The 17,206-nt window shown below is 45.7% G+C and overlaps 1 protein-coding gene across 1 annotated transcript in view; it reads left to right on the top strand.

Moving 5' to 3' along the window:
- The window catches only part of FRMPD3 (FERM and PDZ domain containing 3), a 304,332-nt gene that overhangs the window by 82,933 nt on the left and 204,193 nt on the right, over positions 1 to 17,206 (top strand). The gene's annotated exons all lie outside the window — the stretch shown is intronic.

The following is a 17,206-nucleotide window of genomic DNA, read 5'->3' on the forward strand; positions in this document are numbered from 1 at the left end:
CAAAGAATATATTGGGGTTATAAATACCCTCATTTCTTGCTACTGGTATATAGTGCCATTGTCTGACTGGGAATTCAAAGAATATATTGGGGTTATAAATACCCTCATTTCTTGCTACTGGTATATAGTGCCATTGTCTGACTGGGAATTCAAAGAATATATTGGGGTTACGTGCACCCACAATTTTTGCTACTGGTATATAGTGCCACTGTCTCACTGGGAATTCAAAGAATATATTGGGGTTACGTGCACCCACAATTTTTGCTACTGGTATATAGTGCCATTGTCTGACTGGGAATTCAAAGAATATATTGGGGTTACAAATACCCTCATTTCTTGCTACTGATATATAGTGCCATTGTCTGACTGGGAATTCAAAGAATATATAGTGGTTACAAATACCCTCATTTCTTGCTACTGGTATATAGTGCCATTGTCTGACTGGGAATTCAAAGAATATATTGGGGTTACGTGCACCCACAATTTTTGCTACTGGTATATAGTGCCATTGTCTGACTGGGAATTCAAAGAATATATTGGGGTTACAAATACCCTCATTTCTTGCTACTGGTATATAGTGCCATTGTCTGACTGGGAATTCAAAGAATATATTGGGGTTACGTGCACCCACAATTTTTGCTACTGGTATATAGTGCCATTGTCTCACTGGGAATTCAAAGAATATATTGGGGTTACGTGCACCCACAATTTTTACTACTGGTATATAGTGCCATTGTCTGACTGGGAATTCAAAGAATATATTGGGGTTACAAATACCCTCATTTCTTGCTACTGCCATATAGTGCCAGTTTCTGACTGGTAATTCAAAGAATATATTGGGGTTATAAATACCCTCATTTCTTGCTACTGGTATATAGTGCCATTGTCTGACTGGGAATTCAAAGAATATATTGGGGTTATAAATACCCTCTTTTCTTGCTACTGGTATATAGTGCCATTGTCTGACTGGGAATTCAAAGAATATATTGGGGTTACGTGCACCCACAATTTTTGCTACTGGTATATAGTGCCACTGTCTCACTGGGAATTCAAAGAATATATTGGAGTTACGTGCACCCACAATTTTTGCTACTGGTATATAGTGCCATTGTCTGACTGGGAATTCAAAGAATATATTGGGGTTACGTGCACCCACAATTTTTGCTACTGGTATATAGTGCCACTGTCTCACTGGGAATTCAAAGAATATATTGGGGATACGTGCACCCACAATTTTTGCTACTGGTATATAGTGCCATTGTCTGACTGGGAATTCAAAGAATATATTGGGGTTACAAATACCCTCATTTCTTGCTACTGGTATATAGTGCCATTGTCTGACTGGGAATTCAAAGAATATATTGGGGTTACAAATACCCTCATTTCTTGCTACTGGTATATAGTGCCATTGTCTGACTGGGAATTCAAAGAATATATTGGGGTTACAAATACCCTCATTTCTTGCTACTGGTATATAGTGCCATTGTCTGACTGGGAATTCAAAGAATATATTGGGGTTACAAATACCCTCATTTCTTGCTACTGGTATATAGTGCCATTGTCTGAATGGGAATTCAAAGAATATATTGGGGTTACAAATACCCTCATTTCTTGCTACTGGTATATAGTGCCATTGTCTGACTGGGAATTCAAAGAATATATTGGGGTTACAAATACCCTCATTTCTTGCTACTGGTATATAGTGCCATTGTCTGACTGGGAATTCAAAGAATATATTGGGGTTACAAATACCCTCATTTCTTGCTACTGCCATATAGTGCCAGTGTCTGACTGGTAATTCAAAGAATATATTGGGGTTACGTGCACCCACAATTTTTGCTACTGGTATATAGTGCCATTGTCTGACTGGGAATTCAAAGAATATATTGGGGTTACGTGCACCCACAATTTTTGCTACTGGTATATAGTGCCCATTTCTAACTGGGAATTCAAAATGCGCAAGGCTCCCGGAAAGGGACGTGGACGAGGCCGTGGGCGAGGTCGGGGGAATGGTTCTGGGGAGCAAGGTAGCAGTGAAGCCACAGGGCGTCCCGTGCCTACTCCTGTGGGGCAGCAAGCATTGCGCCACTCCACAGTGCCAGGGTTGCTTGCCACATTAACTAAACTGCAGGGTTCAAACCTTAGTAGGCCCGAGACCCAGGAACAGGTCTTGCAATGGCTGTCAGAGAACGCTTACAGCACATTGTCCAGCAGCCAGTCAGACTCTGCTTCCTCTCCTCCTATTACCCAACAGTCTTGTCCTCCTTCCTCCCAAAATTCCCAAGCTTCACAGAACAATAACCCCAACTGTCCCTGCTCCCCAGAGCTGTTCTCCGCTCCTTTCATTGTCCCTCAACCTGCCTCTCCACGTCACGATTCCACGAACCTAACAGAGGAGCATCTGTGTCCAGATGCTCAAACACTAGAGTCTCCTCCATCTCCGTTCGATTTGGTGGTGGATGACCAGCAACCCACCCTCATCGACGATGATGTGACGCAGTTGCCGTCAGGGCATCCAGTTGACCGGCGCATTGTGCGGGAGGAGGAGATGAGACAGGAGTTGGAAGAGGAAGTGGTGGATGATGAGGACACTGACCCGACCTGGACAGGGGGGATGTCAAGCGGGGAAAGTAGTGTGGATGTTGAGGCAGGTGCAGCACCAAAAAGGGTAGCTAGAGGCAGAGGCAGAGGTCAGCAGCTTAGGTGAAGCCAGGCCACACCCGGAATCTCCCAAGATGTTCCAGTTCGTACCCAGCCCCGAAAAACTCCCACCTCGAGGGCACGTTTCTCGAAGGTGTGGAGTTTTTTCAAGGAATGCGCCGAGGACAGATATAGTGTTGTCTGCACAATTTGCCTCTCGAAATTGATTAGGGGCTCTGAGAAGAGCAACCTGTCCACCACTTCAATGCGCAGTCATTTGGAATCCAAGCACTGGAATCAGTGGCAGGCAGCACTGGCAGGACAAAGGCCGCCTGCCGTTCACGCCACTGCCACTGCCTCTGCCACTGCCTCTGCCTCTGCCACTGCCACTGCTGACTGTGCTGGCGATGCACTCCAGAGGACGAGCCAGGACACCACTTCATCTGCCTCCGCCACTTTGTTGACTTCTACCTCATCCTCCCCTGTTCCTGTCTTATCTCCTTCTCCTGCACCATCAAAGGCACCATCAGGCGCTTCTTTACAACAACCCACCATCTCTCAGACATTGGAGCGGCGGCAGAAATACACTGCTAACCACCCACACGCGCAAGCCTTGAACGCCAACATCGCTAAACTGCTGGCCCAGGAGATGTTGGCGTTCCGGCTTGTTGAAACTCCCGCCTTCCTGGACCTGATGGCAACTGCGGCACCTCGCTATGCCGTCCCTAGCCGTCACTACTTCTCCCGGTGTGCCGTCCCCGCCTTGCACCAGCACGTGTCACTCATCATCAGGCGGGCCCTTAGTTCCGCGCTTTGCACAAAGGTCCACTTGACCACCGACGCGTGGACAAGTGCATGCGGACAGGGACGCTACATTTCACTGACGGCACACTGGGTGAATGTAGTTGAGGCTGGGACTGCTTCCCAAACTGGCCCGGTGTACCTCGTCTCCCCGCCTAACATTCCTGGCAGGGACACGAGAAGAACACCCCCCTCCTCCTCCTCCTCTACCGCCTCCTCCTCCGCCACTGCCTCCTCCTCCGCCACCGCCTCCTCCTCCGCTGTTAGATTGACCCCAGCTACGAGTTGGAAACGTTGCAGCACTGGCGTTGGTAGACGTCAGCAGGCTGTGCTGAAGCTGATCAGCTTGGGGGACAGACAGCACACTGCCTCCGAGGTGAGGGATGCCCTCCTCGATGAGACGGCAATATGGTTTGAGCCGCTGCACCTGGGCCCAGGCATGGTCGTTTGTGATAACGGCCGGAACCTGGTAGCAGCTCTGGAGCTTGCCGGACTCCAACATGTTCCATGCCTGGCCCACGTCTTCAACTTAGTGGTGCAACGTTTCCTAAAGAGCTACCCCAATGTTCCAGAGCTACTGGTGAAAGTGCGGCGCATGTGCGCCCACTTTCGCAAGTCGACAGTAGCCGCTGCTAGCTTAAAATCTCTCCAGCAACGCCTGCATGTGCCACAACACCGGCTTTTGTGCGACGTCCCCACACGCTGGAACTCAACGTTTCAGATGTTGAATAGAGTGGTTGAGCAGCAGAGACCTTTGATGGAATACCAGCTACAAAACCCTAGGGTGCCACAAAGTCAGCTGCCTCAGTTTCACATCCATGAGTGGCCATGGATGAGAGACCTTTGTGACATCCTACGGGTCTTTGAGGAGTCCACAAGGAGGGTGAGCTCTGAGGATGCGATGGTGAGCCTTACAATCCCGCTCTTGTGTGTTCTGAGAGAATCCCTGATTGACATCAGGGATAACTCAGATCACACAGAGGAGTTAGGGATAGCATCCGATCCGTCACAGCTGGAGAGTAGGTCCACACATCTGTCCGCTTCACTGCGTTTAATGGAGGAGGAGGAGGAGGAGGAGGAAGAAGAGTTGTCCGATGATGTGATGGTGATACAGGAGGCTTCCGGGCAACTTCGAATCGTCCCATTGTTGCAGCGCGGATGGGTAGACATGGAGGATGAGGAGGAAATGGAGATTGAACTTTCCGGTGGGGCCAGAGGAGTCATGCCAACTAACACTGTGGCAGACATGGCTGAGTTCATGTTGGGGTGCTTTACAACCGACAAGCGTATTGTCAAAATCATGGAGGACAACCAGTACTGGATCTTTGCTATCCTTGACCCCCGGTATAAAAACAACATCTCGTCTTTTATTCCGGTAGAGGGGAGGACCAATTGCATCAATGCTTGCCACAGGCAATTGGTGCAGAATATGATGGAGATGTTTCCAGCATGTGACGTTGGCGGCAGGGAGGGCAGTTCCTCCAGTAGGCAACCAAGTTCTCACCGGTCCACACAAACGAGGGGCACACTGTCTAAGGTCTGGGACACCTTGATGGTACCCCCTCGCCAAAGTGCCGCCACGGAGGGTCCTAGTGTCACCAGGCGTGAGAAGTATAGGCGCATGTTGCGGGAATACCTTTCCAACCACAGCCCTGTCCTCTCCGACCCCTCTGCGCCCTACACGTATTGGGTGTCAAAGTTGGACCTGTGGCTTGAACTTGCCCTATATGCCTTGGAGGTGCTGTCCTGACCTGCCGCCAGCGTCCTATCTGAGAGGGTGTTCAGTGCAGCCGGTGGCATCATCACTGACAAGCGCACCCGTCTGTCAGCTGAGTGTGCCGACCGGCTCACTTTGATAAAAATGAACCACCACTGGATAGAGCCTTCATTTTTGTGCCCACCTGTGTAAAGCATCCCAACATGAAACTCCATGTCTGTACTCAACCTCTCCAATTCCTCCGCATCCTCATACTCATCCACCATAAGCGTTGCACAATTCTGCTAATACTAGGCTCCCTCCACCCTGATTTCCACCAACTCTGCTGGTTAGAGGCTCCCTCCACCCTGCTTTCCCACAACTCTGCTGGTTAGAGGCTCTCTCCACCCTGATTTCCACCAACTCTGCTGGTTAGAGGCTCCCTCCACCATGAATTGGTCCAAACTGGGCTGTTTAGAGGCTCCCTCCACCATGAATTGGTCCAAACTGGGGTTTTTAGAGGCTCCCTCCACCATGAATTGGTCCAAACTGGGGTTTTTAGAGGCTCCCTCCACCATGAATTTGCCCCAACTCTGCTGGTTAGAGGCTCAATCCACCCTGATTTTCAAAACAAATGTTGGTACCAACCTCAACTTACTACAAGGGCCAAATTCACTGCTGGTGACAAGCTCTCCTCACTGCAAGTGCCAAATACACATGTTTCAAGGTGTTTTCCTACTGTCAGAGAGGTGGTATTGAGTGTGTAAAGTGTGTAGTTGTTAGGCTGTGATGTTGGGGTAATAGAGGGTCTTTGGTGTGTTAGATGCCCCCAGACATGCTTCCCCTGCTGTCCCAGTGTCATTCCAGAGGTGTTGGCATCATTTCCTGGGGTGTCATAGTGGACTTGGTGACCCTCCAGACACAGATTTGGGTTTCCCCCTTAACGAGTATCTGTTCCCCATAGACTATAATGGGGTTCGAAATCCATTCGAACACACGAACATTGAGCGGCTGTTCGAATCGAATTTCGAACCTCGAACATTTTAGTGTTCGCTCATCTCTAGTCTTACACAGTTTGAAAAACTGATACTCTCTAATGTACCAAGCATGAAGAAGCTCACACATTGCAAAAAGGCTCTGACCTCCACTCTCTCGGATTACAAGCCGGCATATTTAACATCTTGGGAAAAGGATTTGAGTGTCACTCTCACTCCAGCGGAAACAGATTTTGTACTTTCCAATTCACATGGCTTCTGTACCTGTATCAAATTGATGGAGATGCACTATAAAACTTTGACCAGATGGCATAGAACCTCTACTTGGCTATTTGCACGCAAACTCTCCAATTCTAACTCTAATTCTGTGCTGGCATTGCAGTTCTGAACCCGGAATTCCACTACATATTTGGTGGACGTGTCCCCTCATTGAGACTTACTAGTCCACAGTCCAATAAAAGATCAGACATACTACATCCTCTTCAATCATCCTATCACCAGCACTGGTCATCCTCTCTTGCCCTCAGATTGATTGTACCCCGAGCAAGAAAAATCTGACCATCCATCTGATAGAGGCAGCAAAATTACTTATTCTGGCCTACTGGTTACAACAAAATGCACCGCCTGTTTCTCAGTGGCTTGAAAATGTTGCAACGTTTGCTAGATTTGAGGAATTGATGTTTTGGTCAAAAGGTAGTGTCAGGTTCTGGGGTTGTTAGGTGGGGTGGCATAGACACAAAAGTCCAGTTTCTTTTAGTCCAAAACAAAGGTAGAGTTTATTTTCCCTCAAAAAGGTAGTGCAGCAACAAAAGGAAACAATACAAAAATAAATACCTGCCCGGATAGGCTCTAACTAAACATAGAATAGGTTACCTCACCTAGAATAACAGATATCCAAAAGAATCATTCAGGACACAGCTCCAAAAATATGACCTCTCTGTTTGCTCTCCAGCCAAGCTCTGCCAAGAGTCTGCTGCTGGAGCTGACTTCTTAAATCTCCTTGAGGAGCAGAACTCTGCAGAGTCGCAGAGTCGCTGCCGGAACATCCCCAAAGTGTGGACTAGAGGGGGGTGGAATGACAGGTCCCACTACCAACCTACCTGTCATTCCTAAAAATCCAGCCCAAATACTGAGCATTTTCCAAAATACTCAGCAGATGAAAGTTGTCTGCTGAGAACAAACATTCCTTCTGGAGTTTTCTCGTCTCATCCACCTTAGTAGTCTGGGTGAGATGTACACTCCCTCCATTACCTGACCAGCCATCGGCTTACAGTAGACATGACAAATTCCTCCGCATCTGGTCTCCCTGGCTAGAATTCCGTGGCTCTTCTTTGTCCCTCGACATCCGGATCAACTGATTATCCTCACCTCCTCCTCCTGGCTGCCCTTCCTTACTTACACCTTACCTTCTTTTTTCCACACCCTCTCCTTACGCTCTAACTAGCTCTCTTTTCCCTGCTCTTCTTACCTCTCCCACCATCTCCTCCTAACTCTGTATTATGACCGTGTGTACCCTCAACCGAGTTTATTGTCACACTGAGTTGCTCGGCTTAGTCTTCTAAGCTGAGACTACACAAATTTGAAATGTTACTATTTTTTGACTTCACCTGTTCAAGAATATGTTCAATATGTATTCAATTCTCTGTATGTTTTGTGACTTGTAAAAGCTATAAAAACAAACAAACAAATAAAATAAGAATTATAAAAAAAAAAAAATTCTATTTATGTTCTGAGCATTTGAACATTTCCAAAATTAACTTCATAGAAGAATGGATCTCTTTCATTCCAATCGCATGAGCCAATGGAATGGATCTCCAATTTGACAGTTAAAGTAAAACCAGCTGTACTAGACCTTCTTTCAAACACACCACTATTCCTCCACCTTGCTCGTGTATAACAATAACATAATTATATACAGTTCAATTTTGTGGATAAGTGGGGTCGGCCACAGCTTTATTACATATATATATATATATAATATATATATATATATAAACATATTCACTGCACCATTACTTTCCAGATTGTGGATGAGCGGGTCCCGTAGCTTGGTGTTGTCTCAGCACTGGCTTAAAGAGGGCGTTCCCCTCCCAGCGCCGACATGGATATTGCTGAGGAGGCCCCACCCCTCCCCCCACCAGTAAATCGCTTGGCTGACGGAAGGAAAAGGGGATGGGGATCCCCTCCTCAATCACGGCCAGTCAGTGTCCAGCCAGCTTGCATGCTTTGAAGCAAGACTCACTCGCCTTGTCAAATCTTGCACTGATCATAAGTAGTGTATTTACCACATATGTAGCAGAAAGTGTACAGATCGTTAAGGGCTCATTCACAAGGGGGGCTTGGTGGGGCGGATTTTGGCACAGAGAGCGACGCTGGGAGCCGTGTCACTGTCGGGTCAAAACCTGCCTGCCACGACCGTCGCAGTCGCGGTTTCTCCCTCCAGAGCAGGCTCAAATGAATGGGCCGAATCCGGAGGTTGCTGCCACCAGGTGGAAGCCTAGGCTGTGTTAGCTGCGGAATCCACCTGAAGAAGGGGCAACTCGCTTCTTTTTTCCGCTAGCAGCAGAAAAAATAACGTTAGTGGTCTCCATAGACCACCATTGTATGGAGGCAGATTTTGAGGCGAAATCCACTGTCAAAATCCACCTCCTTGCCCCTGTGTGAACTAGACCTAACACATTTGCATTTATCTATCTCAAACTGATAGCACTTAGGCTTAGTTCAAGCTGAGTTTTTTGGTCAGGGTTTTGAGGCCGTTTCCGCCTCAAAACCCTGACCAAAAAGATGGGTCCCATTAAAATCAATGGGAGCCGCCCAGGAGATTTTTCCGGGAGCCATTTCTTCCGGCTCCCAGAAAAAAGAAGCGAGGTGTTCATTCTTCAGGCCGAGTTGCCCCGTGATTGAGCCTGATCCGGAGGAGGGTGCGCAACTGGAAGCTTTCAGTTCCGCAACACGTTTTATGGATCGGGACTTGTGGCAGCCCCGCCTCAGGTTCCGATCCAAAAAACTCCATGTGAACTAAGCCTTAATGCGTTCACATTGAGTTTTTTGGTCAGGAAATTGGTCAGGAAACTGACTCAAATTCCTCCACCTAAAAATGCCTCACCATAGGACTGTATGGTGAGGCGTTTTTAGGAGGAGGAATTTGAGTCAGTTTTCTGACCAAATTCCTGACCAAAAAACTCCGTATGAACGCAACTAAGGCTAAGTTCATACGGAGTTTTTTGGATCGGAACCTGAGGTGGCCTCCGCCTCAGGTTCTGATCCATAAAGCGTGTCGCAGAACTCAAAGCCGGTGCACGGCATCCAGCCACTCACCCTCCTCCGGATTAGGCTCAATGAATGGGCCTAGTCCGGAAGAGGGTGTGTCTTCAGGCCGAATCGTTAGGCTACTCGGCCTGAAGAATGAACACCTCACTTCTTTTTTCCGGGAGCCGGAAGAAATGGCTCCAGGAAAAAGCTGCTGCGCGGCTCCCATTGATTTCCCATTGATTTCAATGGGAGCCATCTTTTTGGTCAGGGTTTTGAGGCGGATACGACCTCAAAACCCTGACCAAAAAACTCCGTGTGAAATTAGCCTGAAAGATCACTTAATTGAAATCTGTCCATTTTGCCTTTTATACTTACTGCTGACATCAGCCTGAATGAGTCTGAGCAGGTCTGGGCATATCCACTGGAATATTTACAATATATAATGCATTAATATTATAACTGAATATATAACTTAAAGGGGTGCATATATAACTTAAAGGGGTATTCCACTAATTTATTCATATCTATATTTGTAGATAATTAAACGTTAAACATTTTTGCAAATATAAGTAGCTAAAAATTATGCAGAGTTTTAAAGATGTTCTCTAACCATATTAGTGGTGACAGTCTGTTGTCTCGATCGGCTGCCAATGGATACGACCACAAATGCAGAAACTTTCTATGTTCTGGGACTTGTCAGGAACCCAGCCATGATTTTCTTATTGCAGCTGGGTTATCAGAGAGGGGCACTACATTTATGAGAAGATATCCCAGCCACAATAAGGAAATCATAGCTGACTTAATGACCTTAGAAAGATCCTGCATTCATTCAACCAATCAAGACAACAACTTGTGACCACAAGATATTTAGAGAAAAACTTTAAAACTCTGCAAATTGTTTAATTACTTGTATTTGCAATAATGTTTAACTTTTATCTACAAATTTAAAAATGGCTATATACATTGGAATACCCCTTTAATACTCTAGATGTGTCAGGCAAATTCAGAGTTTATATTTGGAATCAGCACAATCATTTTAATATAAATCACGTTTTTCTCTCAGTAGCAAAATCATTGTTGCACGGTATTATTGTTTTTAGATTGTAGCATAATACAAATATAATAGAATTCTTCAACCCTTACATCCCTTCTCTCTACATTGAAATTTAAAGACTTATTCACACAACCATGAATAACATCTGTGTCACTGCTGTTTTTGCAATGTCCGCCACATGACTATTTTGACAACACATTGAATTCAATGTGTATTTTCACATGGTCCATTTTTTCAAAACTGACATGCACTATCTGTGTCCATCATAAACAGACATAGATATTTTCGTGTGAATAGACCAATTGAAATTCATGGGTTCTGTAATGGGCATGTGACATGACCATTATTCATTATATGGGCATGTGACATGACCATTATACTGCTATGTGCATAATTTCTGTCTGTTGACTTGCGCAGACAGACACGGCTGTTTTTAAATGGAATTCAGGTGCAATAATCAGGTACAACCAATCAGGTCCTTGTTGGTTTTCATTATTACCAACCAGGATTCTTGGCCTTTTAGGAGGAGTGGTTTTGTGGAAGTTGTACGGTCTCAGGAGCTGATTTGAAGGTGGTGTGTGTTTTGTCTTGTGTGAGAGTCTGTTTAACCCTCAACATTTCTTCTTTACCCCTGTTCTGCATTTTCCGGTTGCCTGTCACTGTTTTGGTATTAGTGAGTTTTTGTTTATTTTGTCCCTGTCCTATGATACCCTTTCCTCACTAATCCACTGTTCCTCTCCTTAAACTTCTGTTGTGTGTTTATGGTTGTGCTGCGCCTGTTAGTTCTCCAGCACATCCCATCTTAAGTTGTCTCTTTTTTCAGCTGCACCTATTCTTTCGTTAGGGGTGACCGCCTTTAGTATCCCAGTCCCTAGCCTCTTTCAGCTCTCACCCCACCTATCTCTTAGGTCTCCGCGTTTAGAGAGCCAGAAGTTGACTAACTCCCTCAGGCAGGGCCTAGTCAGCCGTCATAGCGCCAGGGAGAGTTTTCCTACCCTATTTCCATAGAGGTGCAAGCAGCATTAGGCATACGGCATTGACACAACCGTGACAGTATGAAGTGTATTTCAGAAATTTATTCAATGTGTCTTCAATGTGTAAACTTACTTTAATGCAGCAGATAACTGCAAACTAATACAAGATAACTAATCCAAAGTGCTGCAAAATTTGCTAATCTTGAAACTATTAACATTTTAATATTTCTTTTGTCCCCTGCTTTACACTGTTCCAATACAGGGTAGTAATACAGAGCAGTAAAAGGATTCATTATAAAACTTCATATTCTTTATATTTCAATATTATTAGATTTTTAAACATCAGCGAGCAATGAAGCTTATAATAGATTCATATAGTAGCAAATGTTTGGCAAGTAGTCATCAGTTGCTAGCAATAGAAACATGCTTCAGTGATATTCTGGTGGATAGAAGGTAGGTCCACTTTAACCTAGTGATGAAGTAGGAAACCGTCCGCTTCCTGCTTCACCACCTCGCTGCTTTCTTTGCTCCCGGTGTCCTTGGAGCAGGAGGCACAATGTAGTGACATCACTTACTGTATTCCAAGAGACCCAGCCTTGCAGCTAACACCCTTGCATGCATATATCATTCTTGGTGTCAAGCACCAAGACAATTCCTTTACTCAAAACATATTTCTCTGCAGCAATGTACCAAAGATTCACATTAAGTTTTTCTGCATTTATAGTCATATGAATTTAGTCATTTCTCAATTATAAATAAAAGTATTTAGAGATGAGCAAACAGTAAAATGTTCAAAGTTCGAAGTTCGATTCGAGTAGCCACTGAAAACTCGACTGTTTGATCCAACATCGAACCCCATTATAGTCTATGGGAAAAAGTACTCGTTTAGGGGGAAACCAATGTTCGACTCAGGAGGGTCACCAAGTCCACTATGACACCTCAGCAAATGATGCCAACACCTCTAGAATGCAACTGGGACAGCAGGGAAAGCATGTCTGAGGGCATCTAACAAGCCCAAGTCCAAGTTTTACCCCAACTTCACAGCCTATCAACTACACACTTTCCACACTCAAAAAACCCACTATGAAAGTGGAAAAATACCTGGAAACCTTTTTTCCTCCCCAATTGGATGGACAGAAACCCAAATTTTACTCTAATGTTACCTTAACAAGCACCCCTTTAAATCATGTTGCCCATGACAACCAAAGATGGAATAGGCAATGGGAAATCCAACAGTACCCACCCTTAACTGTCATTGTGTGTGAGTGTGTGTGTGTGATGTGGTAAGACCTTCCAAAATTCACTTTCCTGGCCCTTATTGTGAGCCCTTCCAAATTAAGTTAGAGGGCCATAAGCTGAGTTACCAGAAGTAATGGAGGCCCTTTAGGTGACTTCAGCCTCTTACCAGCAGAGATTGAGGCCCTTTAGGTGACTTCAGCCTCTTACCAGCAGAGATTGAGGCCCTTTAGGTGACTTCAGCCTCTTAACAGCAGAGTTTTAGGCCCTTTAACTTAGTTGAGCCTTGCACCGGGGCAGTGGTTTTGGCCCTTGGGGTTAGTTGAGCCTTGCACTGGCAGGTGAAATCAGGGTGGATTCAGCCTCTAACCAGCAGAGTTTGGGGAAATCAGGGTGGATTTAGCCTCTAACTAGCAGAGTTTGGGAAAATCAGGGTGGATTCAGCCTCTAACCAGCAGAATTTGGGGAAATCAGGGTGGATTCAGCCTCTAACTAGCAGATTTTGGTGAAATCAGGGTGGATTCAGCCTATAACCAGCAGAGTTTGGGGAAATAGGGGTGGATTCAGCCTCTAACCAGCAGAGTTTGGTGAAATCAGGGTGGATTCAGCCTCTAACTGGCAGAGTTTGGTGAAATCAGGGTGGATTCAGCCTCTAACAGGCAGAGTTTGGTGAAATCAGGGTGGATTCAGCCTCTAACCGGCAGAGTTTGGTGAAATCAGGGTGGATTCAGCCTCTAACCGGCAGAGTTTGGGGAAATCAGGGTGGATTCAGCCTCTAACCAGCAGAGTTTGGGGAAATCAGGGTGGATTGAGCCTAGAAGGATCAGATTTGTGCAACGCAGATGGTGGAGGAATATGAGGAGGAATTGTAGAGGTTGAGTGCAGACATGACAATTCATGTTGGGGTGCTTGACACTGGTGGGCACGAAAATGATGGGTCTATCCAGTGGCTGTTCATTTTGATGAAAATCAGGAGGTTGGCATTCTCAGCTGACAGCCGGCTGCACTTATCCGTGATGATACCACCGGCTGCGCTGAAAACCCTTTCAGATAGCACGCTGGCGGAAGAACAGGACAGCACCTCCAAGGCGTATAGGGCAAGTTCAAGACAAAGGTCCAACTTCGACACCCAATACGTGTAGGGTGCAGAGGGATCGGAGAGGACAGGGCTGTGGTCGGACAGGTATTCCCACAACATACGCCTATACTTTTCCCACCTGGTGACACTAGACCCCTCAGTGGCGGGAGTTTGGCGAGGGGATGTCATTAACGTGTCCCAGAGCTTACACAGTGTACCCCTTGTGGGTGTGGACCGGACGGCACTTGTTCACCTCATGGAGGAACTATCCTCTCTGCCGCCAACGACACTTGATGGAAACATCTCCATCATGTTATGCACCAATTGCTTGTGGCAGTCATTAAGGCGATTGGCCCTCCCCTCTACCGGAATAAAAGACGAGATGTTATTTTTATACTGGGGGTCAAGGATTGCAAATATCCAGTATTGGTTGCTCTCCATTATTTTGACTACATGCTTGTCACTTGAAAAGCACCCCAACATGAAGTCAGCCATGTGTGCCAGAGTGTTACTTGGCATGAATTTGCTGCCCCCACCGGAAAGGTCACTCTCCATTTCCTCCTCTTCCACCTCCTCCTCCTCCCTTTTGCCCCATCCGTGCTGCAAGAATGGGACGCATTGAACTTCCCTGGTAGCCTCCTGTGTCACAATCATATCATCTGCCACGTCTTCATCCTCCTCCTCCTCCTCTGTCATTAAACGCTGTGAAGCGGACAGGTGCGTAGAACAATTCTCCTGCTGTGACGGTTCTGCTGCTATCCCTGACTCTGTGATCTGCATCCTGATGAAGGGACCTTTATAGTAGTCCCGAAAGCTCGATATGTCATCAAAAAACTTTTTGAGTTAGCCATTAAAAAAGGTATCAACTACTGAGGACTTCTCTCAGAAAATTTCTGTGATCTGCGTTATCCCTGATGGCAATGAGGGGTTCTTGCATCACACACAAGAACGGGATTGTTACGTTCACTAGTGCATTGTCACAGCTGACCCTCTGGTGGACTCCTCAAATACCCGTAGGATTTTACATAGGTCTCCCATCCATTGCCACTCATGGTTGAGAAACTGAGGGAGCTGACTTTGTGGCACCCTAGGGTTTTGGAGATGGCATTCCATCAAAGGTCTCTGCTGCTCAATCACTCTGCTGAACATATGATATGTTGAGTTCCAGCGTGTGGGGACATCGCACAACAGCCAGTGTTCGGGCAGATGTAGGCGTTGCTGGAGTTTTTTGAGGCTAGCTGCGGCTACTGTAGACTTGCGGAAGTGGGGGACTATGGAGAAGCGCAATGCTTGCTGCCCCTAAGGAGTAGGCACGGAATGCGCTGTGGCTTCACCGCGACCTTGCTCCCCAGCGGTATTCCCACACCCCCGGCCTTGCCCATGACCTCGTCCACGTCCCTTGCCGGTAGCCTTGCGCATTTTTAGATGGTTTTGATGGTTTGGTGGGTACACACCGTGACAATCTGGATGAAGCATATATAGCCTGAGAATTAGAATGTATATCCCACTGATTTTTTGGGGGGGTAAACACTACGACAACTTGGATGAAGTGTATATAGCCTGATAATTAGAATGTATATCCCACTGATTTTTTGTGGGTACACTCCATTACAACCTGGATGAAGCGTCTATAGCCTGATAATTAGAATGTATATCCCACACTGATTTTTTTGTGGGTACACACCGTGACAACCTGGATGAAGAGTATATAGCCTGAGAATTAGAATGTATATCCCACTAATTTTTTTGTGGGTACACACCGTGACAACCTGGATGAAGCGTATATAGCCTGATAATTAGAATGTATATCCCACAGATTTTTTGTGGGTACACACCATGACAACCTGGATGAAGCGTATATAGCCTGAAAATTAGAATGTATATCCCACTGATTTTTTGTGGGTACACTCCATGACAACCTGGATGAAGCGTCTATAGCCTGATAATTAGAATGTATATCCCACTGATTTTTTGGTGGGTACACACCGTGACAACCTGGATGAAGCGTATATAGCCTGAGAATTAGAATGTATATCCCACTAATTTTTTGTGGGTACACACCGTGACAACCTGGATGAAGCGTATATAGCCTGAGAATTAGAATGTATATCCCACAGATTTTTTGTGGGTGCACACCGTGACAACCTGGATGAAGCGTATGTAGTCTGAGAATTAGAATGTATATCCCACTGATTTTTTGTGGGTACACTCTATGGCAACCTGGATGAAGCGTCTATAGCCTGATAATTAGAATGTATATCCCACTGATTTTTTTGTGGGTACACACCGTGACAACCTGGATGAAGCGTATATAGCCTGAGAATTAGAATGTATATCCCACTGATTTTTTGTGGGTACACACCGTGACAACCTAGATTAAGCGTATGTAGCCTGAGAATTAGAATGTATATCCCACTGATTTTTTGTGGGTACACTCTATGGCAACCTGGATGAAGCGTCTATAGCCTGATAATTAGAATGTATATCCCACTGATTTTTTTGTGGGTACACACCGTGACAACCTGGATGAAGCGTATATAGCCTGAAAATTAGAATGTATATCCCACTGACTTTTTGTGGGTACACACCGTGACAACCTGGATGAAGCATATATAGCCTGAGAATTAGAATGTATATCCCACTGATTTTTTGTGGGTACACACTGTGACAACCTGGATGAAGCGTCTATAGCCTGATAATTAGAATGTATATCCCACTGATTTTTTTTGTGTGTACACACCGTGACAACCTGGATGAAGCGTATATAGCCTGAAAATTAGAATGTATATCCCACTGATTTTTTTGTGGGTACACTCCATGACAACCTGATTGAAGCATATATAGCCTGAAAATTAGAATGTATATCCCACTGATTTTTTGTGGGTACACACCGTGACAACCTGGATGAAGCGTATATAGCCTGAGAATTAGAATGTATATCCCACTGATTTTTTGTGGGTACACACCGTGACAACCTGGATAAAGCGTATATAGCCTGAGAATTAGAATGTATATCCCACTGATTTTTTGTGGGTACACACCGTGACAACCTAGATGAAGCGTATATAGCCTGAGAATTAGAATGAATATCCCGCTGCTTTTTGGGGGGTACACACCGTGACAACCTTGATGAAGCGTATATAGTGTATATGGGCTTAGAATTTCAGTGTATACCCCTTAGTTTCAGGTCGGGGGGGGGGGGGGTTAACACACTGTTGAACCCTGGATTAAACGTATATAGGGTATATGGGCATACAATTTCAGTGTATCGCACTTAGCTTAATCCCCATCCCGGAAAGCTGGGTTGCGCAGATACAGCCTGGCTTAATTGCTGTGAATCCCACTTTAGCGTTTGTGGGTAGACACTGTGCCAAGCTTGTTTCAGCTTCTCCCTTTTAGTGTAGCTCTTAAAAGAGCTGTTAAGGTTCTTCTCCTTTGGTATTCCTGCCTAGCAGAATCTAAAAACCTAACTAGCCCTCA

This window comes from Leptodactylus fuscus, chromosome 11 (assembly GCF_031893055.1).
Source record: "Leptodactylus fuscus isolate aLepFus1 chromosome 11, aLepFus1.hap2, whole genome shotgun sequence".
In the NCBI taxonomy this organism is placed as follows: Eukaryota; Metazoa; Chordata; class Amphibia; order Anura; family Leptodactylidae; genus Leptodactylus; species Leptodactylus fuscus.